Genomic DNA, 22,963 nt, shown 5'->3' with positions numbered 1-22,963 from the left:
GCAACGGAGATTCTCCATTGCTTTTTTAAAGCTGTCTCGCAATGCCAAACTCCTTTAACATAGCGAGACAGTTTGTAAAAAGCAATGGAGATCTTGCTTTCTCCATTGCTTTTGCCCACAGCTCTGATGTACTGCATAGGCATATGCATGCGCAGTACATCAGAACTGCCGCAGAATACCAGACAGCTGCGGAAGGGCAGCAAGGAGGCATTATACAATGCCATTATTTAAGAAAAGTAATTATTTTTTTCTTAAATAATGTCATTGTATAATAGCAATAACCCATTTCTGGGTGTGGGTAATGCTGTATTTACCCACGGTTGGCTTTGTTTGGCCACTCGGGCTTCGCTCTCATGACCAAACCACACCAACCTTGGGTAAATCCAGCATTACCCACACCCAGGCATGGGTTATTGCTATATTCTATGCCTATACATTTATGTGCATAATGTCATTCTCATGGAACCTTCACTTTGACAATTACATAATTATCCACATTTTTAATGTCTGTAGAACCTTCTTTCTTCTCATTACATTATGTGTGGAATGTGTTTGTGTGTGACCAGTATATTTACATGTAGATATTTATCTTAATGACATACCCATTTATCACCATTACATAAAAGCATGTTTTTGCAACAGTGAGTACATATTTAATCTATGCGCATCAACTTCAAGCAGAGTTAAGGAAAGAAATGAAGCTGCATACATTGTATGAATTAAAAAATAAACAATCCTGAGGAAAACACCTCCAGCTAAATCTACTCATTAGGACATGAACGTTACATTACATTGAAAAATAAATACAATGAGTAAAAAGCAAAATAAAAATAAAACTGTAACCAGCTAATCAGAAAATCAGATCACCAGAATAATCAGACCCAATCTTATATAAGAATGTAAATAAAATTAACCTATGAAATTAATGAATTAGAACATAATCCTCAGTACTGCACTATAAACCTTAAAAAAAAGAAACAGCAACTTTACTTGGCACTTTCTATTCTCAATTATCTTCTGCACTTTTGATTTAATAACTCTGTAATCTGTACAACTGTTTTTACTGTCCTTTTTGTTGTGTGATAGAGCTGAATATCTGTTACTGTTACCCTCAGTTTGCAGTGAAGTCTTTTGTCTAGAGGCCTATCTGTTTTCTCTGTGGGAGAGAGTGAACAGGACTGGTTTAATCTAGCTAGGGGCATTCCTGCAAAACTGTTATTGTTGATTGAATAGGTTTCTGTTCCTCTGCCTTTAATTGTCAGTGTTTTAAATCAGATATACCTGTTTATCGAAGCTGTTCTAAGCTGCAGAGAGACTGACTTACTGCCTACTGTGATACTGAGAAAAGATAAGTGTTTATTCTCAATTATCTTCTGCACTTTTGATTTAATATCTCTATAAACTGATGTGGAGTTGTTCAATCTCGCTGTTCATTCTTAACTGATGGGTTTGGAGCTGACCCCTCAGCTCCGGTATGGCCACACGCAAAGCTTGAGGTCTTCCTGTAGCTCGAGGCCAAGCCACCTATCCCATGATGCACTGTGAATTACCTGAGATCTAGTTTGTCGTGGCATCTGATCGGAGGTTCCAGTGAAAGCTTGGGCCAGTAAACTTTAAAAATTTTTCTATTTAGTACTTTATTATATATTATTAGTAATTTTTGCACATAGGTAGATAGTTAGCTCTTATAGCTCCACTGCAGTTCCCTTCCCATGTGTTGTCTATATTTACTGTATATTATTTTTTTTAAATATTTGGCCTAGTTATCTTTGGGCTGTGTGTGGTTGTTAGATGACTTTTTCTATAGTAGTTATAGTATAGTGTAGCAGTTTTTGGATACTTTTTTCTCAGGCTCGTGTGTGTGTTGTGTGTGTGTGTTTAGAGCCTATTATTACTAATTTCACACTAATTGTTGATTCGCATGTGTTTAGAGTGGTATCATGGCAGATGAGAAGGACAGACATTCAAAGTCCGGTTTTAAAAAATGTCTGGACTGTAATCAGAAAATGTCAGCTACTGATGGACATGTTACATGCATATATTGTTTGGGGGCTGTCCACTTACAATCATCTCTTTCAGGCCCTTCAAGTCATTGTCATATTCTGACTGGCACACTGGCTAGAATAAAAGAAAAAAACACATTTCACTAGAATGCTGCGTTGGAATAGTTTTGCAAGAATCTTGTGCTATCTGCCATTCCTTTTCTTCCAGGGTTCTGTTAGAGAGGAAATGGAAGTTAATGAACAGGGGTTTGTTAAAACACCCTTTTCAAGAGGCATTGAGTGACCAGGATGTGGCTAGCAAATCTTCTAAGTACTCCAAGTCATCTGTTGAATCTAAGGATTCCAAACAATCAAAAAAGTAAAAAAATAATCTGATGAGACATTGGCTCCACAGGTTTCGGAGCTGACTATCTTTTCTTTTCGGAACCGGCCCACAGCCTTGGAGCCAGTATCCGAAGTGCCTCAGTCACCATTACTCCAGTTGGCACCATCTATTCATTCATCTAGGTCATCTTTCAGCCTTTCAGATTTGGATATGGATCGATTGGTGCAGTAGCTTCTCCAGGCACCAGGCCTTGCTAAATTGTTGTCGGCTCTGACCCAAGTGGCTTTGGAGCTGAAAACCACTACTCCTGCTTTGTCTACTCCTCTGAGCCATACCGGCCCTTCAGAGCCAGAAGAATCAGACCTGTTGATCGTGGAGCCATTGGGGTCGAGGCCGGTTCCAGTGGCCTCGGCTCCATCCACTCTGACATTCTCGGTGCCGACCGGGGATTCTAGGAGCCGACACTCTGCAGTCAGATCTGGAGATGATAGTCAAACCGACTTGTCAGTGTCGACTCTCCCTCTTGGGGCTTCGGCTCAGATGAGCTCGGCTCCTACCTCCACCTCGGAACCCACTGCCTCGGTGCTGGAGGGTTTGACGGTTCCCTCAGATCCATTGACTCCTTCCCATCAGAGCAGTGGTGCCTTCGATGCCATGAGGAGAGCTTTGTCTCCCAAGACATCCTCGACTTCAGGTCTTGCCTCTTCATCCCCTAAAGTGTCTGTGTCTGCTTCTGCTTCCATGGTTCAGGCTAAGCGTAGAGACCCAGAGCCCCAGGTAGCCCCACAGGGTGGCCCCTGCTCTTCCGAGACCTCTCCAGAAGCTCCCACTGAGGAGGCTCCTAGGAAGAGATTATGCAAGAGGAGACACTTGGACTCTTCACAGGAGTCTTTAACATCTGATACTGACTTGAGTGAGTCAGAAGGGTCCCCACGGTCCCCCTTTGTGGATATCTCCTTTGCTGAGATACTTGAAATCCTTAGGCAGAGGGGTGATTGGCAGTCCAGAAACCCTACTGAGGATGAGTCAGTTTTCCTGCAGGTTTTTGGGTCTCAACCCTCCACTTCTTGGGTGTCTCTGGCCTTTGATGAGCTCATGCAGTTGGTTTCTCGAAGGGCATGGGAGTCACCGGAGTCTATGGAGCCTGTCCCTAGGAGGCCTAACAAATTTATATCAGCCCCACTAGACAAAACGTTCTTAACCAACCAAAGGAGTTCCTGTTGATGCCATGGTGGTGGTGGTGGTGGCCACCAAAAAGGAAATGTCTGAGGCTTCCTCATCTATCCATCCTCCTAATAGAGAGTCTAGGATTATGGATAGATATGGGAAATGCATTTTCAGTTCAGTGACTTTTGCTCTGCGTTCACTACTTAACCCATTTTACTAGGTCGCAAAGAGTTCTCCTTAAGGAGTTGGGAAGATACTCTTCAGGGTACAGTAGCTGCAGGAGCCTCTGATAAAGTTGCTGCCCATCTTTCTACCCTAAATTCTATTGTCAACTCATCCATGCATCTCATATTATATGCAGCTGATGGAACGAGTAGGGCAGTGGGTACAGGAATCACTCTTAGAAGACATTCCTGGATGTGCTTTTGTTCCTTTGTGGAGTCCTTCACGTCATCCTTCGTGAACACCCCCTTTGATGGCTCATCCCTTTTTGGGCCTAAAGTGAAGGAAACCTTGACCATGTGGGAACAGGAGGGCAAGTCTCTGTCTGCCATCAGAGTCTGTTTTTCCACCCCTACCCGACCTTATCCCAAAGGTCAAAGGGGAGCAAAAATGTGGTTCTGGAAAGCCCAAGGAGCCTTTCAGGACACATGTAGTGAACCCACCTCCAGGGGCAGAAGAGGGGGTAATAATGGAAGACGCCACCCTCGCAGCAGAGGGGTCCGCATCACCAGGGTGACAGAGATCACTTTTCTGGACAACCTTACCAGCGCTCCTGAAAGGAGGCCCAACTGTCCTGCTCTGGAGGCAGTCAGGGGTCACTTTTCTTTGTACCCAGACACCTGGCTAAAAATAACAAAAGACAGCTGGGTACAAAGTATCATTTCCAGAGGGTACATCATACCATTTGCCACCCCCCTCCGACCATAAGGAGAATCCCAGACGTTCCACCCAGTTGCAGGGGACAGGCAACTGTAGAGGTCCGAAGGTTGCTATAAAAGAGTCATACAGACAGTCCCAGCAGACCAAACAGCATCCAGAACTTACTCAAGATTGTTTTTGGTTCCAAAGAAAACAGGGGACTGGAGACCCATTTTGGACCTCAGCAGACTCGATCAATATGTAAAGAAAGAGAAGTTCCGGATGGTTACACTTCAGTCTATACTTCCCTTCTTAGGGAAAGACAATTTGATGTGCTCAATAGACCTCAAGGATGCGTACTACCACATAAAAATGGCCAGGCCATCCAGAGATCACCTGCATTTCTGGCTGGGAGCCAGTCATTATCAGTTTTGAGCCCTGCCCTTTGGTGTCACTACAGCCCCCAGAGTGTTCACCAAATGCATGGCAATGGTCATGGCTCACCTGTGGCATCTAGGATTCCAGGTGTTTCCATACCTAGATTATTGGCTGCTTACCGCCACCATCAGTCATCAACTGATTCAGGCAAGGGAGTACACTCTGTCACTCTGCAATCATCTAGGCATTACAGTCAACTCAGAAAAGTCTGCCTTGTCGCCATCGCAGCATATATTTCTATCAGGGCAGAGCTAGACACCTCAACCACCACTCTAAGGCTACCAATGGAAAGAGTCTTTCTTCTTCGTCAGCATGTCAGCACATTGGTATCAAAAGACAGAGCACCAGCTTCAGAAGTTCTGAAAGTACTGGGTATGATGGCAGCAGCAATCCTAGCTTAGCTGTTGTTCACTGAGTGGTCTTACCAGGAACTACCCATGGACCACACAATATTGATTACAAGCTCTTACAAGAAAGACCTCCAGTGGTGGTTGACATCTCTTCATGTCCCCATAGGATGCCCCTTTGTTCTACTCCCTCCAGTAGCCATTGTGACCACGGACGCTTCCCTGATAGGTTGGGGGGGGGGGGCATTTTCATGAAAAGACTGCCCAAGGCACATGGGCAGATCAGGAGTCACATTTGCATATCCATATCCTGGAGATGAGAGCAGTACTTTTGGCATTGCAGTACTTCAAGGACTCTCTTTCTCTAGGAACGATTGTGATTCAGACAGACAATATGTCAGTATTCTGGTATTTGAACAAACAAGTAGGAACCAGATCTTACCCCCTTTGCCAAGAAGCCCTCAGAGTTTGGCAGTGGACTGTTTCCTCCCAGTGCTTTCTGTTGACAATGCACATCCCGGAGAGATCCAACATGATAGCAGACAAACTAAGCAGGGCAATCCTATCGCCACATGAGTGGTCCCTCAAGAAAGAGATTTCAGACAGGATTTTTCTGTAAATGGGGCCAATCTTGCTGTGACCTTTTTGCCAGTCACATCAACACAAAATGCAGAAGCTACTTTGCCCTGATTCCACCTCCGGGAGAAGCCCCGAGGGACGCACTCATACACAATTGGACCCCGGGTCTCCTCTATGCATTTCCACCAATACCATTGATACCCAAGGTTCTACAGAAAGCAAAATCCCTGGGAAGGACCATCATTCTTATAGCCCCTTATTGGCCTCGGCAGATTTGGTTCCCATTCCTTCAACCTCATCTCTTGGAAGATCTCCTGGATTCTGGACCCATTTCCAGACCTACTGACACACCCGTTGGGGGACCTTCATCCCTCTCTGCAGTCATTGAAACTGACAGCTTGGCTGCTCCAGTTCCCATCATAGCCAGGCTTCATAACCTATCCAATGAGACAAAACAGATCCTTTTGTCTTCTCACAAGTCCTCCACTAGAAAATTGTGTCTTAGTAAGTAGAAGAGATTTTCCATATGGCCTCTAAAAATAATATTGATCCTTACCAAGCCCCCATGACATCCATATTAGAATTTTTGACTATGATCTTTAACAAAAGAGCGGCAGCAGCAATAGTTTGGGTTCAGTTGGCTGCTATTTCTAATTTTCATCTTGGAGTTGACGGTTTAAATATCATGTCCCACAAGTTATCCAAAGCTTTTCTCAAGGGGACATTTCATATGAGACCACCTGTGAAAACTCCCTATTCTCAATGGAATCTAAATTTTATGCTTTCACGTATTTTTCTCCCTCCATTTGAGCCAGCATCATCTTGTAACCTCAAATATTTGTCATGGAAAACCAGTTTTCTGGTAGCTATTACTTGTGCCCGCAGAGTGTCAGAGCTTCAGGCTTTATCTGTCAAACCCCCCCCCCCTTATTTGATTTTTCATGCTGACAGAATATCACATAGGACAAATCCTTCTTTTTTGCCCAAAGTTTGTTCAGAAACCAATATTAACCAAGTTATTGAGTTACCAGTTTTCTTCCCTAATCATTCCAACAAATTAGAGTATATGCTGCACCAACTTGATGTTCACAGACAGCTCAGATTTTATTTGGATAGAACAAAAGATTTCAGGAAATCAGACCAACTTTTTGTTTCATTCTCTGAATCCAGGAAAGGTAAACCAGTGGCTAAAACAACTCTGCCTAAATGGTTATCTGATTGTATCACTTTTGACTATTCAGCTGCTAATATGCCCTTGCAACACAAGATTAAAGCTCACTCAACCAGAGCAGTTTCTACATCCACTGCATTTTCAGCCAAATTTCCCCTTGATAACATTTGTGCAGGAGCCACTTGGTCAAAACCTCATACCGTTATCATTCATTACAAAGTGGATAAGGCCTCCAGGGATAGAGCATCCTTTGGGTCCATGGTCCTGAGAAATGTACTCCGGTGAGCCACCTGAGATTGATGGTGCTTGGGACGCTACCCATCAGTTAAGAATGAATGGCGAGATTGAACAACTTCACATTAAGAAGTTATGTACTCACCATAACATTCCATGTGAGTTTTTCATCTTGCCTTCATTCTTACTTCCCTCCCTCCTACCACTTCCTGGCTGATAGTTGACCTAGATATTGCTTCATCCTGGCTGCTCAATGTCTTCTTCCCTTCTATAGGGGAATAACTATTATATATGGTTATAGTATATGCAGCAAACAAGATCTGAGGTAATTCCCAGTGCATCATGGGATAGGGGGCTTGGCCTCGAGCTACAGGAAGACTTTGAGCTTTGCATGTGGCCGTACCGGAGCCGGGGGATCGGCTCCGAACCCATCAGTTAAGAATGATGGCAAGATGAACAACTCACATGGAAAGTTATGCTGAGTACATAACTTATTATTTTTTCCCACCCCCATGCCCAGTTCTTGTGGCGGTCTTAAGTCTTGGTGGCTTTGAGTTGCCCACCTCTGGTATAAAGTTGATACTGGACACCCCCCGCCCCCCAGTCACATTACATCAGCTCATTCTACTGTTTATAGTGAGAACTTAACAAAGTCCCACCCCTTTAACTTCTGAATATTGAATTATCTCTCTCCACTTTCTACTAAAAAACTAAATAAATAAAATAAAACTGTTTCCTGCCTTTACTGGAAGTAGTGTAGTCCAGATACAGATTTGCTGTATCCAGGACTGTTTGTAAGCTTCTGAGCGGTGCCAAGAAGTCTGCTTTTCAATCTTTCCCTTAGATCTGCTAGTTCTCTCCTCCCCTGCACTTTTACTAGCTTATTAGTCTAGCACTTTACCAAACTTCTTGTACCAATTATTGTAGCACACAAAAGTGCTACCAGCACTAAATGTTCTACAAGGAAACAGTTCCAGTACTTATTATTAATGCCCACCCCTCCAGGCGTGTCTAAAGGTCAATTCCCTGTGCTTTCTTCTATTAACCTGGTGAGCTTGGGCATCCTGAGGCAATGTAGCAACTGCCTCATGTACACTAACAAACCTCTCCTTTTACCTCCCAACACTCAGACTTGCGAGAGATGCACTTATATATCCAAACTGGAAGCCACACACTCTCCAGCCAAGACCAGAATAGCTGGTTAAGAGGAAAAGGTCAGCACTTGCACCACACCACACCACATGGAACACATAGCCCTCTAGAACACACACCAGCACTGCCTTCACATAAAAACACAAACCACACACCCACCTTCATGGAGGCTCTCAATAAAAATCTACCCACACAGCAGAGACCTCCAAGGCAGAAACACACTTGACCACCATGACACAACACTAATCACGAGACACATAACTCTCCTAAACATTGTGCCACTCAACCAAAACCCCTAAGGCAAAACAGCATGCCCAACACACTAGTCATAAGTGACTCAATAGTGAGGCACACTGATGTCCCATTCACTAGGTTGAATAAGGAGAAAGTAACAGTCAGCTGCCTGTCAGGTGCCAGGATCCACCACATAATGCACGCACTCAGGTCCCTCAACAACAGGTACACATATGACTCTGTCATTGTGCATGTGGGTGTGAATGACCTGAGATGTAACTCCCTGGACTACATGAAAAGAGACATGGAGGAGCTCTCGGAGTATGTAGCCCAGGCGGGTATGACCCTGTCCCTGAGCAGCCTCCTACCATCACCCAGAATGATACCACAGTACAAGCAGAAATTGATTGATTTCAACAATTGTCTAAGTTTCTGGTGTCATTCTAAGGGGATCCAGCATCTGTCTGCCTGGGATGACATGATAGACAGACCTCGATGCTTTGCCAGAGATGGCCTGCATCTGTCACTCCTGGGCTTCCAGATACTGGCCAAGGCTCTTGCCACCCCTATAGTGCCTTTTTTGGGTGGCATTCCAAAGACCAAATCACCACTGTAACAGGTACAAACAAATGCAATCTGAGGGTCATGCTGCTCAACGCTAAAATTCTAAATCTCAAAATGCACTCACTCGAGGCACTCCTTAAAATGGAGAAAATCGACATTTGTGCTGTAAGAAAGACCAGGTTCAAGGGAGCAGAAAACACCCCTGCACTACCAGGTTATAACTCATTCCACACCTTTCGGCCCCAGAACTTGGATCGAAGCTCCAAAGGCAGTGGTGTTTCCATATTCATAAAGGATGCACAGACCTCCAGACTAGTAGCCCAACATAACACATCAGAGATACTTCAGGTACAGCTCACATTGGGTAAGACAGCAATTCAGGTCATAGCCTGCTATAGGTCCCCAACCATGACCCAAGACTCACACTCCATGTTCCTAACCACCCTGGAGAATATTAGGGTCCAGCCTAACACTCTCATACTGGGTGACTTCAACTTTCCCTCCATTAACTGGAAAAACTACTCATGTACCAATACACTTGCCCAATGTTTCCTGGAATTCATTAATTCCAATGCCCTAGACCAGCTCATTCTTACCCCCACTAGAGGTAGCAACATCCTTGATCTGGTCATTACTAACATGGGTGACCATTGCTCTATATCAATAGTCAACTCCTCCTTGGTTAGATCCGACCACAAACTAATCACCTTTGAAATCCTCATTCCCCCCTCCCCCGCAAAGGTAAACACCATGAAAATCTTCTCCAAAGCTAACTTTGGGCTCCTAAAAACAGAGGTGGCTAACTTCACGGCACCCATGCAATTGGAGAACAACTACATGACCACCGAATCATACATTAATGCCCTGTACAAACACATACATAAATGCATGGATCTTGCCATACCGAATAGAACCAAGACGCTCCCCTCCAAAAAAAGGAAGCCAATCTGGTGGTCATCTGCCATAAACAAACTCTACAACAAAAGGAGGAAACTCATGTGAAAGAAGGTGAAGTCCCAAGACTGGAAAAACTCCCTTATCAGCTTCAACAAAAATTAGAGATCCCCTCATCAAATCCTCAAGCTAGCTATGAAAACAGAATTGCAGCAGATAGTAAAGACAACCACAAGGCCTTCTATAGGCATGTAAAGAATCTCCACGGCAATACCCAAATTTGCTCGGAGCTGTTGCACAATGGCACCTCCAATACTGAGCTAACAGATATTGCCAATATACTGGCTGACAGATTCAGTGCCAACTTTACCCCCCCCAAAGGACCAATCACAATACCAGTAGATTGCCAGGCACCCAGTATTACCGCTGCACAGGTTAAAACAGCACTGCCCAAGGCCAAGAATACAGCTTCTTTGGGACCTGACAATATCCCTGGCTGTGTTCTACATGAACTACAGAGTGAACTGGTACCTCACCTGTGTGCCCTGTTTAATCACGGCCTCACCTCGGGCTTTGTCCTTACTGAATGGTGCACCACTACAGTCATCCCTCTCCACAAATGAGGAGCGACTACAGACCCTGGAAATTATTGCCCCATTAGCCTGACAAGTCTGATATGCAAAGCTATGGAATGCATCATCATGGACCTAATAAACAAGGATATAGGGAATCTCCAAACTCTGGATGGTTTTGTGAAGGGTAGATCATGCCTGCTCAACCTGGTCAACTTCTTTGAGTCAGTCATCAGAGCTGTGGATGAAGGCAAGGTGGTTCATACAGCCTACCTTGATCTAGCCAAGGCCTTTGATACCATTCCCCACTCAGGAATCATAGAAAGACTCACTAAGCTAGGCATTAACCCCTATATCACTAGGTAGGTTGCAAACTGGCTGACAGAACCCACAGTGTGAAAGTAGCTGACTCCAAGTCTGACTGCCTACCAGTCATGAGTGGAGTCCCACAGGGTTCAGTCCTGGGTCCTCTCTTGTTTGGTATTTACTTCTCTGAAGTCCAAGCCAACACAAATGGACTCTGGCTTACAAAGTTCACAGACGATTGCAAGTTGGGAGCCATAATTCACTCCCCAAGTGATGTTGACATCCTACAGAAAGGCCTCACTGAGACCAGAGACTGGTGTCATAACCATGGCCTTAAGCTCAATGCCAAAAATGTGTCATCATCCCCTTTGGGAAAAACCCGGTTCCCATGAATTACCACATCGAAGGTAGTCCACTGAACACAGAAGGCTTCGTAAGAGATCTGGGAACACAGGTTGACAGCAACCTCTCTTTTGACCGCCACATTGCCACTGTGGTCAGAAAGTCCTATGCGGCACTTCTCATAACTAAGGGTTTTGCAGCCAGGAAGAAAGAGGTCATTGTCTCCCTCTACTCTTCCCTCATTAGGCCAGTCATTAAGTACAATGCCCCATTTGGCATGTTCATAGGTTCATAGATTGGTACTAGACTATCAGCCCTAGGACCTATACAAGACTAGCCATAACAATTCCCTGGCTATTTCTTCCCACAGTATTTACTTCCCTTGATCCCTGTCTAGCAGGGTGACTGATGTGATCCCTGGGGTACATTTCCTATCTCCTATCCAGTCATCAAGGTTCCTTTTGAAGATGGCCAAGGAGGCACTCTACTTGACATGTATGGGCAGTCTGGTCCAGAGTATGGGGAGTCTCTGGGTCAGGAACCTATCCCTCCAGCATGTTTTGTTCATTGTGATGACAAGATTTAAGTCCCTGGAGCATGTGGCTCTGATGGATTGAGATTTCTTTTAAGTGTAGCATGTCCAACAGCTCTGGGTTTGACATGGCCTTGTATGTTAAGCAGAGATTGCCTCTGAGTAGACGATATGCGACAGAGTATAGCTGGAGTTTTTTAGTCTGTCAGCATAGGGCATCTGCTTTAAGCCTGTGATTCTTTTAGTGAGGTGTTTCTGTGGATTTTCCAGTTGTTGCAGATGTCTTGTGAGGTACATACCAAATGGGGCATTGTACTCTATGATGGGTCTAATGAGGGATGAGTACAGTGGGACAATGACCTCCTTTTTTCTGGATGAAAAGCCCTTAGTGATGAGGTGTACCGCATAGAAGGATTTCCTGACTGTTGTGGCGATGTGGTTATTCATGGTGAGACCACTGTCCATCTGTGTTCTTAAGTCTCTTATCACACTTTCAGTGTTTAGCGTACTCCCACCTATGTGGTAATTCATGGGTACATGTTTTTTTCCAAAGGGGATAACTATGCACTTCTTGGCATTGAGCTTGAGCCCATGGCTCTGGCACCAAGCATCTGTTTCTGTAAGGCCCTTTTGTAGAATATCCACATCATTTGGGGATTCAATAATGGCTCCCAGTTTGCAGTCATCTGCGAACTTTGTTAGCCAGAGTCCCTCAGTGTTGGTCTGTACTTCAGAGAAGTAGATACCAAACAAGAGCAGTCCCAGGACTGAACCCTGAGGTACTCCACTTGTCACTTGTCTGTAGCTGGATTTGGAGTTGGCTACTTTTACAGTGTGGGTTCTGTCAGTAATCCAGTTGGCAACCCATTGAGTGATGTAGGGTTTTATGCCCAGCTTAGTAAGTTTATCTATGATTCCAGAGTAGGGGATGGTGTTGAAGGCCTTGGCGAGGTCTAGAAAGATTGTGTGGACTGCCTTACCCTTGCCCAAAGCTCTGGAGACTGATTTGAAGAAGTCAGTCAGGTTCAGGAGACATGATCGGCCCTTCACAAACCCAAACTGGGTGGGGTCCAGTGTTTGAAGGTTGCCAGTGTCTTTGTTTATAAGTTCCATGATAATACATTCCATGGCTTTGCAGATCAGGCTCATCAGACTGATGGGATGGTAGTTCCCAGGATCTAAGGTGGATTCTCCCCTTGTGGAATCGGATAACTGTAGCTGTGCACCACTCAGTAGGCATGAAGCCTGAGGTGAGGCTATGATTAAACATGACACTTAGGTGAGGTGCCAGGTCATTTTGTAGTTCATATAAGTACACAGCCCGGGATGTCCTCTGGTCACATGGATGCTGTATTCATAGCTTTGGAGAGTGCATTTTTTACCTGTGTGGCCATGATTACTGGAATTTGGCAATCTTTCTGTATTGAGATGGACCCTTTAGGGGGTGAAGTTGGCACTGAATCGATCTGACAGGATATTGTCAATGTCCTTGGGATCAGTATATTTAATGCCATTCTGTTGTAGCTTAGAGCAGCTCTGAGCATTGCCATTTAGATTCTTGACATAGCTATAGAATGCCTTGTGGTTGTCTTTGGAATCTTTGGCAATTTTATTTTTGTAACTAGCTTTGGAGGATTTTATGAGGGATCTCAGCTTCTTACTGAGGCTGGTAAGGGAGTTTTTTGCATCCTGGGATTTTCTTTTCTGCAACAGTTTCTTCCTTTTGTTGTAAAGTTTGTTTGTGACAGGGGACCACCAGATTGGCTTCCTTTTTTTGGAGGAGAGCGTCTTGGTTCTATTTGGGATGGCACGATTCATGCATGAGTGGATGTGCTCGTACAGTGCTATAGTGTAGGATTCGGCAGTTGAACTTTCTGTTCCCGTCTGCATGGGTGTCATGAAGTTTGTCACTTCTGACTTGAGTAGCATGAAGTTGGCCTTGGAGAAGTTTTTTATGGATGTTTCCTTACTGGGGGGTGGGGGTGAGATGTGGATGTCAAAGGTGATTAGCTTATGGTCAGACCTAACCAACGAGGGCATGACCACTGGTGTGGAGCATCAATTTCCCATATTGGTAATGACCAGGTCCAGGATATTGGAGCCCCTGGTGGGACTATGGATTAGTTGATCCAGGGCATTGGAATTTATGAATTCCAAAAACCGTTGGGCAAAGGTGTTGGTACACGGTTAGTTTTCTCAGTTAATGGCAGGGTAGTTGAAATCCCCCAGTATTTGGGTGTTTGGTTGTATCTTAATATTTTCCAGTATGTTTAGAAAGGCATAGTGAGAATCTTAGGGCATGGTGGGGGATCTGTAGCAAGCTACAGTTTGGATTGCAGTCTTACCTAGTGTTAGTTACACCTGGAGAATTTTAGATGCATTGTTGTGTTGGGCATCTAGCCTGGAGGTGTGAATATCCTTGGTGAATATGGACACTCCTCCACCTTTAGTGTTTTGGTCCTGGTTTGGTGGCCGAAAAGTGTGGTAAGAGTTGTAGCCTGCTACTGCACAGGTTCTCTCTGAAGCCTTGAACCAGGTCTCAGTTACTACACAGGTATCAATGATCTCCATTTTTAGGAGTGCCTCAAGAGAATGCATTTTGAAGTTTAGGCTTTTAGCATTGAGTAGCATTACCTACAGATTTTGTATACTTGTACCTGTTACGGTGGTGGTTTTGTCCTTTAACCCTTGCCTAAAAAAGGCACTATAGGTGTGGCAAGAGCCTTAGCCAGTAACCTGAATCCCAGGGGCAACAGGTGCAGACCATCTCTGGCAAAGCATCGTGGTTTGTCGATCATGTCATCCCAGGCAGACAGATATTGGATCCCCTTTAAATGACACCAGAAGCTTAGCCACTTGTTGATGTCATTCATTTTGTCCTTATACTTTAGTATCATTCTGGGCGAAGGCAGGATGCTACTCAGGGCTAGGGTCATACCTGCCTGTGGCACATGATCCGAGTGCTCTTCCATATCTCTTTTCATGTAGTCGAGGGAGGTACGTCTCAAGTCATTCACTCTAACATGGACAGTGACAGAGTCATATTTGTACTTGTTGTGGAGTGACTTGAGTGCATGCGTTATGTGGTGGATCCTGGCACCTGACAGGCAGATGACTGTCATTTTCTCCTTGTTCAGCCTGGTGAGTGGGACATCAGTATGCCTGACTATAGAGTCACCTATGACTAAAGTGTTGGGTAAGTTGTCTTACCTTAGGAGCTGTTGTTGGGTGGCACACTGGTGTTGTGAGCTATGTGATACTTTGGTTGTGATTGGTGTTTGTTTGCGTTTCAGCTTCAGACGTCCTTGTTGCTTGGGTAGGTTAATGTTAAGGGCATCCGCATATGTGGGTTTAGTGTTACTTTGTGTGGGTGTTGGTAGTGAGGGTTTTGAAGGGCTATATGTTGCTTGAGGTGTAGTGTGGGTGTTAACCTTCTCCTCTTGATTGTCTTGCACAATCTTGGCTTTCAATGTAAGTGACATGAACCTCACTAGACACCCGCAACAACTGGAGAGGCTGCAAAAGTATCTCACAAAGAGGATCATAGGCCTTAAACACTTGTCCTATATGGACAGACTCATAAAATTGAACTATTCTCTCTCTCATATCGCCTACTTAGAGGCGATGTCTGCTTGACTTACAAAGCTATGTGTGGCCCAGCTCTGTTAGAAATGCTACATCTAAAGAAATCCCATTCCCTCCGCACTACACATTCAAGAGACCTCAACCTCATTACCACAATCAACAGAACAAGCTGGTTCATAACCCAGAGACTGCCATGCTATGGAATAGACTTCCCATACATGTCACTGACCCTCTTCAAGAGAAATCTTGATGAGTGGATGAAAAATAGAAAATTCACCCCAGGGATCACTCCAGTGGCTCTACTTGACAGAGGCACTGGGAACTAAGGTCGGGTGACACGTTGTCAGGGTAATCCTATGAGCTAGGCTTGTAAATGCTCCAGGGTCATTAGCCTAGTACACACCTATGAACCTATGCTAAAAATCTCAGAACTAGGGTCAAAAACTGTTCACAAGACATTCTATTCATTCACAAGAGGTTTTTGAATGACAGAAAGTTTGGTGCAGTTATAGAATCTCCCACAAATACTAATATCCTCCAAAAGGGCCTGTTACAAACTAATACTTGGTGTTGGAGCCATAGTCTGAAACTGCCAAAATTGCATGGAAAGTCTGCCACCCATGGGAATTACCACATAGATAATACACCCTTAAAATGAGAACCAGTGGTTAGGGACTCAGTAACATATGTGGACAGTGACTTGGCCTTTGACCATCATGTGTTTACTGTTGTAAGGAAATCATTTTATATTGTGCAACTAATAAGGATGTGGCATCCAAGATGTCACTGTCCCACTATACTTAGCCTTCATTAGGCCAGTCATTGAGTACAATGCTCCCTTTGATATGTACCTTATCAGAAATATGAAACAAGTGGAACTCCCACAGAGGTTCGTCAGAGAAAGAATACACAGTGCAAACTACATGGAATATGCAGAACACCTCAAAGCTTTATCGTTATGATCAGTATCCTACATTCTACTGAGAGGCGGTCTATGTTTGGCTTAGAAGGCATCATCTGATCTTGTACTGAGGGACTTGTTGCACATCTGCAAGTCTAACAGCATGAGCAATACCCCAGTGAAAGACATAGACCCCATTTGCAACATAAATAGAACATGTCGTAGGGACAGGTAGGTGTCTCAGAGACTACCCCTACTCTGGAACAAATTTTCTATTTTTGTGAAGCAGAGTTCACATCTACCCTTATTCAAATGCTACCTAGACCCAACGGATAGAGAATCAAAAATTTACCCCTAGCCTGGCACCTATGCCTCAACTAAACATGGTCAAGTAAATCCTCTGCCACCTAAACTCCACTGTATGCTCTTGGGTAATTTTACCATCATTTACAAATGGGAAAAGATATCTATGCTTAAAAATAGTAACCATTTGAAATGTTGGGACACCCTAGACCAAGTCCCAAGACACAGAGAATGAATGACTGAAAGAACAGACTTGCATATAAGTCTGAGATGTCATTTCTCAGAATATTCCCTTTTTTTCCTGAGGTATGGTGATCTCAGAGTTTATACATATAAGTTTAGGGGGGTGGGGCTATTGCCCTCCCCTGCAAAAAGAACTTTAAAGAAGAAAGATTTTCATAATTCACTCTTCTCCTCTGTTTTCAGCCTTTTTTTCGGTTGTCAGCACTCTGCTTTTTCAGTACCAGCATTTCAGTATGGAGCCCTTAGAAACACCTTCTAAAGCTGTCAGCCTAGTATTCATTTATGAACCTATAAACCATGTAATACACAGTGCTATAAAAGGTTAAGCAGGTAAGTAAACAATGTAATAACTAAGTCCCTTTAAAATTAGTGGCTAGCAGTAATTTAAACTAAGGAAAAAATAAAACAGTAAAAAAGGATAAATGAAATCAATGGAGAATATAGTTCATATGATATATGAAATATCTCACAGTAAGATTGTTATTTTTATACAGAGTTGTAAAACAGACACTGTACATTACACAACAAACAAACAGATATTCACATTGAACTATAGAGACAGTCAAGACACTTTTCTTCAATTAGAGATGTTACAAACAGCATGGATTAGGAGGTACAGTTAGTCTGGAAGAATAGGAGTTTTAGTACTTTAGAGCATTAGAGTGAGTAACTCGGTAGTTGTTCATGGGTATAAGGAGAAAAAGATAGGAAAGCTTAAATTCAAGTAATGCATGGACATAGCCAGGTATTCATCAGATGTGATTTGAGGGAGTTTTTGAAGTGTGAAGTGGTGGAGGCAGAGGGCAGTAAAGGGGGAAGGCTATTCCAGTTTCTAGCCATAGTATGGGAGTATAGTGCTTTTCCTGCAGTATTGTTTGCCTTAGAGATACACAGGAGAGATTTATCACTAGAGCGGAGAGGGCAATTTGCTGTGTAGTGAGTAAGTAGTTGAGTTAGTGATGGGGTTTTATCAGGGTACTTAAGAATGTTGTAGGCAATGACTAGCTGGTGATAATTAAGTAGTTGAGGTAGTTCTAGACATTGTAGGTCCCCTAGAGCTAGACACTGATGTGTTCTGAAGGTGGAGTTTTTAGCAAACGTGGCGATATTGTTGTAACATGAATAGTTTGTCAAGGTAAATTTTTCTGATGTGGGTGAAAATTGGTGCTGCGTACATTAGTGTGGACAATAGGTGAGTCTGGGCTAGGGTGATTCTTGCTTGATCTGAGAGGAAGTTTTTGTGCCTATATAGCATACCCATTTTTTTGTAAACCTTTTTGATGGTTTAGGAGATGTGGACATCAAAGTGAAGGTTATTGTCAATTTCAATGCTGAGGAGTTTGGTATGGATAGAAGGGGAAATGGTATTGCCCTTTGTAGAGGTGATGGTAAAGAAAAGGGGAGTGGTCTTTGATTTGTTGGGGGTAAATAGAAGTAATTTGGTCTTATTCGGGTTTAGGATGAGTTGGATATTAGAGATCCATTTTTTCTACAGAGTTGAAGATTTCCTGCCATGAGTTGTTGTAGAATGGAAGGAGATGGGGCTGTGCAGATCTAAGTCAAATCATCTGCATATTGAATCATTGTGGCATGCTGGGTTGAGCTATGTAGATTATTGGTGAAGTAGAAAAGAGAAGTGGGACCAGTATGGAGCCTTGTGGCACTCCTATTGTAGTTGGAAGTTGAGGGGATAGTACACCTTGCCATTGGACAGATTGTTGCCTGTCAGATAGGTAGCTTCTGAAGCAGGCTATAGTAGATGGGGCAAAGGATAGTGAAACTAGAGAATCTACTAGAATGGTGTGTGAGACCCTGTCAAATGCTTTGGATAGATCCAAGAAAATGGCAGATGTAAAGTTATCGTTGCTCCTGTGTTGGTTAACTAGATTAGTGAAAGACAGAAGAGCAGTGGTTGTGCTGTGATATGGGCGGAAGCCATGTTATGTGGTGGAAAGGAGTTTGTGTGTTTGGAAATTTCATGATTTGATGGTGTATACACCTATCTAGTAGTTTAGACAGGGGGATAGAATGGCGATGGGACAGTGATTTGAGAAGTCATAAGAGTTACCGCCTTTATGAAGACGAATAATATATGAAACTTTCCAAAGTTGTGGGATATGGGATTCCTTTATGAAGCGGTTGATTAGGATGGAAGCAGGATAAGATATAGATTCAGTGGCCATTTTTTAGGAATCTACCAGGTACGTTATCGGCTGCAAGAGTGGTAGGTTTCAGTTTTAGAAGGTGTTTTTTAATTGTAGAGGTGGGGTCTGGTGATAGAGTAAAGGGGCAATGTTTTCTAGATGATTGGCTGGGGTGTGTGAGGGGCTATTTTTTGATAGTTGGCTGGATAATGCCAGGATGGATTTTGTGGCTATGTCCATAGTGTTATTGGTGGAGTTAGGAGCTGGAGTAATAGTTTTGCCTGATTTTAGTAAGGAATTGATTGACTGCCAAAATTTTTTTTTTTTTTTTTTTGAATATTTGCTTTGGGCGCCTAGGAAGTAATTCTGTTTATCAGGTTTGGTTTGTTCCTTGGCCTAAATTCTAAGGTGCTGGTAGTTCTGTTTGAAACAGGTAGTGTTTTCCCTCTTCCAGATTTTCCAGGCTTTATTTCTGGATTTTAATAGGGCTCTAGTGTCTCTACTTTCCTCTTCACTCCGTCCCTTTGCATGATTACTGTGTGTACGTTGACCAGGTCCCCTGCTGCTCCAAACAGTGCTATAATCCGAAGGCTCTACTATCGGGAAGACTACCCATTCCCTAGAGTGAATTCTGCTGATGCTGGAAGCCCCAACAACTCTCAAGAATTAATGTTCAATTTCTGCCTCAAATTCCCACTAAAAGGACTTGCTTCTCTCAGAAGTCATGTACCTGTCCAGCGACCACACTCGGAAGGCAAAGACTGCCTGCCCATTTACTTTTGAATCACAATAAGGTTAATATTGGCATTTTTTTTCTCCTTTGTGCTTTATCATAGTCTAACTGGGTCCAAACGCACTATAAAGCAACCCCAACTCCCTTTACAACTAGTGACTTGCTTATTAATTGGTTTTTATGCCCTACATTTAAAGTCCTCACTAGCATTGTGAAATTTAGCTGCAAAGAGAGATAGGCTTACCTTGAAAAGGAAAAGTATGCTTATTTGCTTAAAAAGGACTTGGCATACTGCATAATTGTAAGCTGTGCTGCATGACTTCACCTGCAAAGTTTACTACCATGAGCAGTTAATTCTAAGTGACTTACACTGTTAGAAAAGCTACATTTTGTGTGTTTAAAACATTTAGTGACAATAGCCACAAGGAAAATTACCTAAAAATACCTGCAAAGTGCCATTTAAAATTAAGAGGCAAAAGCCATTATAAAGTTACCTACCTAGAACAAGCTAACCTTAGGAGCATTACAAAGCTACCTACCTAGAACAAGCGAACCTTAGGAACAGTGTTAGCCCTGCTCCGCTCACCCTCACTTCATGCCCCTCCCTGCCCCCAATTTCCACCCGCCCTAGTGCAGATAAATTTATTACACCTAACCCCTCCTTATTTCCGCCTATCCAATCACAACCTCCATGCCACAGACTCCACCTTTCTGCTTAACCCATCCCTCCCTTAACATACTTTAATTCCTCGCTTTACTGTTTCCTCTTCATCTGCTATGCTAATAGTATAGTCCACTACTCCTTGCTTATAAATTTAACACTTTGTTTATTCACTGTCTTAAATATAACAGTGATAACATCCAAATTTTATCACCCCTCTATTAATAATGCTCTATTTACCATACCACCTCACAGTGTATGAACACAAACTCTATTCAGATCTTATATGCCCTAAATCCCAAACCTCAACCACTCTTGCTTTTAAGAAACCAGATAATTTTAACAACATACCCTATTCCATAGCCAACCCCCCTAAATACCATAACCCTCTCCGACCTACCCATATCAGCCAAAAATCTAGGCAATATCTGAGGCTTATTAGTAAAATCCTGAAACTGATAACCCAATTGAACTCCAACCTAACTAAAGATGGTGACATCCATCCTAACCCTGGCCCAACCACACCAGAGATTCCCCACCTAAACCCTAACAATGGTACATCTTCTGACACTTGCTCTAAGGTAAACAATCCTGCCCACTATTCTTTGTTAGATAAGTATCCAAATGCCTTCCTAGCCTGCCATCTTAACATCCAGAGCTTAAATAATAAAATCCACTACTTCCGTACACTGTTAGCTGTCCAGTCCCTGGATATTCTCTGTCTTACCAAAACCTGGTTAAAACCAGCAACTAATGACACTGAAATAACTCCCCCAGGTTATAACATCCTTAGGTCAGACAGGAAATCCAAGAAAGGTGGTGGGGTGGCTATATTATTTAAGTCCAACCTCACAGTCACTAGTGACACCCAACAGCCTCCGCAGGTAAACAACACTGAAATTTTCATCACCAAACTACAAATAAATAAAAATAAATGTAGATATATTGTCTGCATCTATATTCCTCCCGGAAAAAATGTTAGCACCCTAGAACATATATTACACTGGCTAGCCTGCAACTACCCCCAAGAAACTATTATCTTAGGTGACTTTAACATCGACTGGAACACTTGTTCTTCTGAAGCCCCCAGCAACCACTTAACCCTCCATGGGTTTACTCAAACCATATCCCCCCAATAGGTATAGCAAAAATAATGACAAAGGTAGTATCCTAGATTGAATCCTGATCAATGGTGACCCACAGATGCACCATTCAGGCACACTACCTGATGACCTCAGTGATCATTGCATCACCTACATCATCAAATTCAAAGCTGAGATCACCCATCACCACATGTATAAAGTGACATGAAACAAAAAAAACTTTAACCCAGATAACTTTCTACATGATCTTAAAGCTGTCAACTGGTCTGAACTTAACAGACTCCCACTAGATGAGGCTGTGACCTTCTTTAATAATACATTCCTCAATATACTTAACTCCCATGCCCTTATTCGCATCATCCGTGCCAAAACTTGAACTGCACCATGGCTAACGAAACTTACAAAAAACAAAATGTCTAATAGGAACAAGGCCTGGTCCACTTGGCATACTACTAGAGACCCTATAGATCTCATCATATACCATTAAATAAGGAATGACACTAAAAAATCCATCATATCAGACAAAAAATATTACTATACCCACCAACAACAAAAGCATCAAAATAAACCCCAAAAGTTCTGGGCTGGAATAAATAACCTCCTCCACCCAGGTCGTACTACCACTCCCACCCCATCAGTTGCCCTTGATGAAACACCTGTGGCTGTTGTGAACACATTTAATAGCTTCTTTACAGAAACTATCCAGTCACTAGCCACCCAACTCACTTCTACCAAGCCTAACCCCTCTCACCCAGTCCCCCCCAACCAAACCGCAAATAAATCTGATAGCTCAAAGCTTCCTGCAACCCATTTCTCCTTTAGCTTCCAACCTATCCCTACTACCCTAATACAAACCCTTCTCAAAAAACTTAAACCCACTTCCCTAGCAGCAGATCACCTCCCAGCTGAATTCCTGCAATTAACTGCTGAGGCCATCACTATCCCAGTGTCTACCCTCATTAATAGATCCATTTCCGAGGCAACCATTCCATCAATATGGAAGACATCACATGTAATACCCCTGAAGGAGGTAGTTCCACAGAATTGTCCAACTATAGGCCCATAGCCATTCTCTCACCTCTAGCAAAATGTTTGGAAAAGTGTATCCACATACAACTAATGCACTACCTCAGCCACAATAAACTTCTCACAGAGTCCCAGCCTGGTTTCAGACCACAACATAGCACCACATCAACCCTCTTATCATTCACCAATGTCATCAGTCTTAATTGTAACAACAACATGCTATCATCTGCACTCTTTCTGGACCTCTCTAAGGCCTTTGATGTGGTCAGTTATCAACTTCTGCTCAGTACCCTGAAAGCTGTCTTCCTGGACCATCACTCTCTACAGTGGTTTCAGTCCTATCTAAGGTGTAGACAGCAAGTTGTCTTATGGCAGGACAAACTGTCATCACATCTCCAGGTCACCCTAGGAGTCCCTCAGACTCCATTCTTGGTCCCCTCCTCTTCTCTATCTTCATAAATGACCTGCACACTACTATCCCAAATGCACAATGTGTCCAATATGCCGATGATTCCACGTTGATTTGCTCTTCCACTTCACCAA

The 22,963-nt window shown here is 43.3% G+C and overlaps 1 protein-coding gene across 2 annotated transcripts in view; it reads right to left on the bottom strand.

Moving 5' to 3' along the window:
• Positions 1-22,963, bottom strand: part of ANKRD22 (ankyrin repeat domain 22) — a 235,079-nt gene that overhangs the window by 116,613 nt on the left and 95,503 nt on the right. The gene's annotated exons all lie outside the window — the stretch shown is intronic.

The sequence above is a fragment of the Protopterus annectens genome, chromosome 14.part0 (assembly GCF_019279795.1).
Source record: "Protopterus annectens isolate FY-2018-M chromosome 14.part0, PAN1.0, whole genome shotgun sequence".
Classification (NCBI taxonomy): domain Eukaryota; kingdom Metazoa; phylum Chordata; order Ceratodontiformes; family Protopteridae; genus Protopterus; species Protopterus annectens.
The sequence above is the reverse complement of the archived record's forward strand: the minus strand, read 5'-3'. Positions and strand labels throughout refer to the sequence as shown.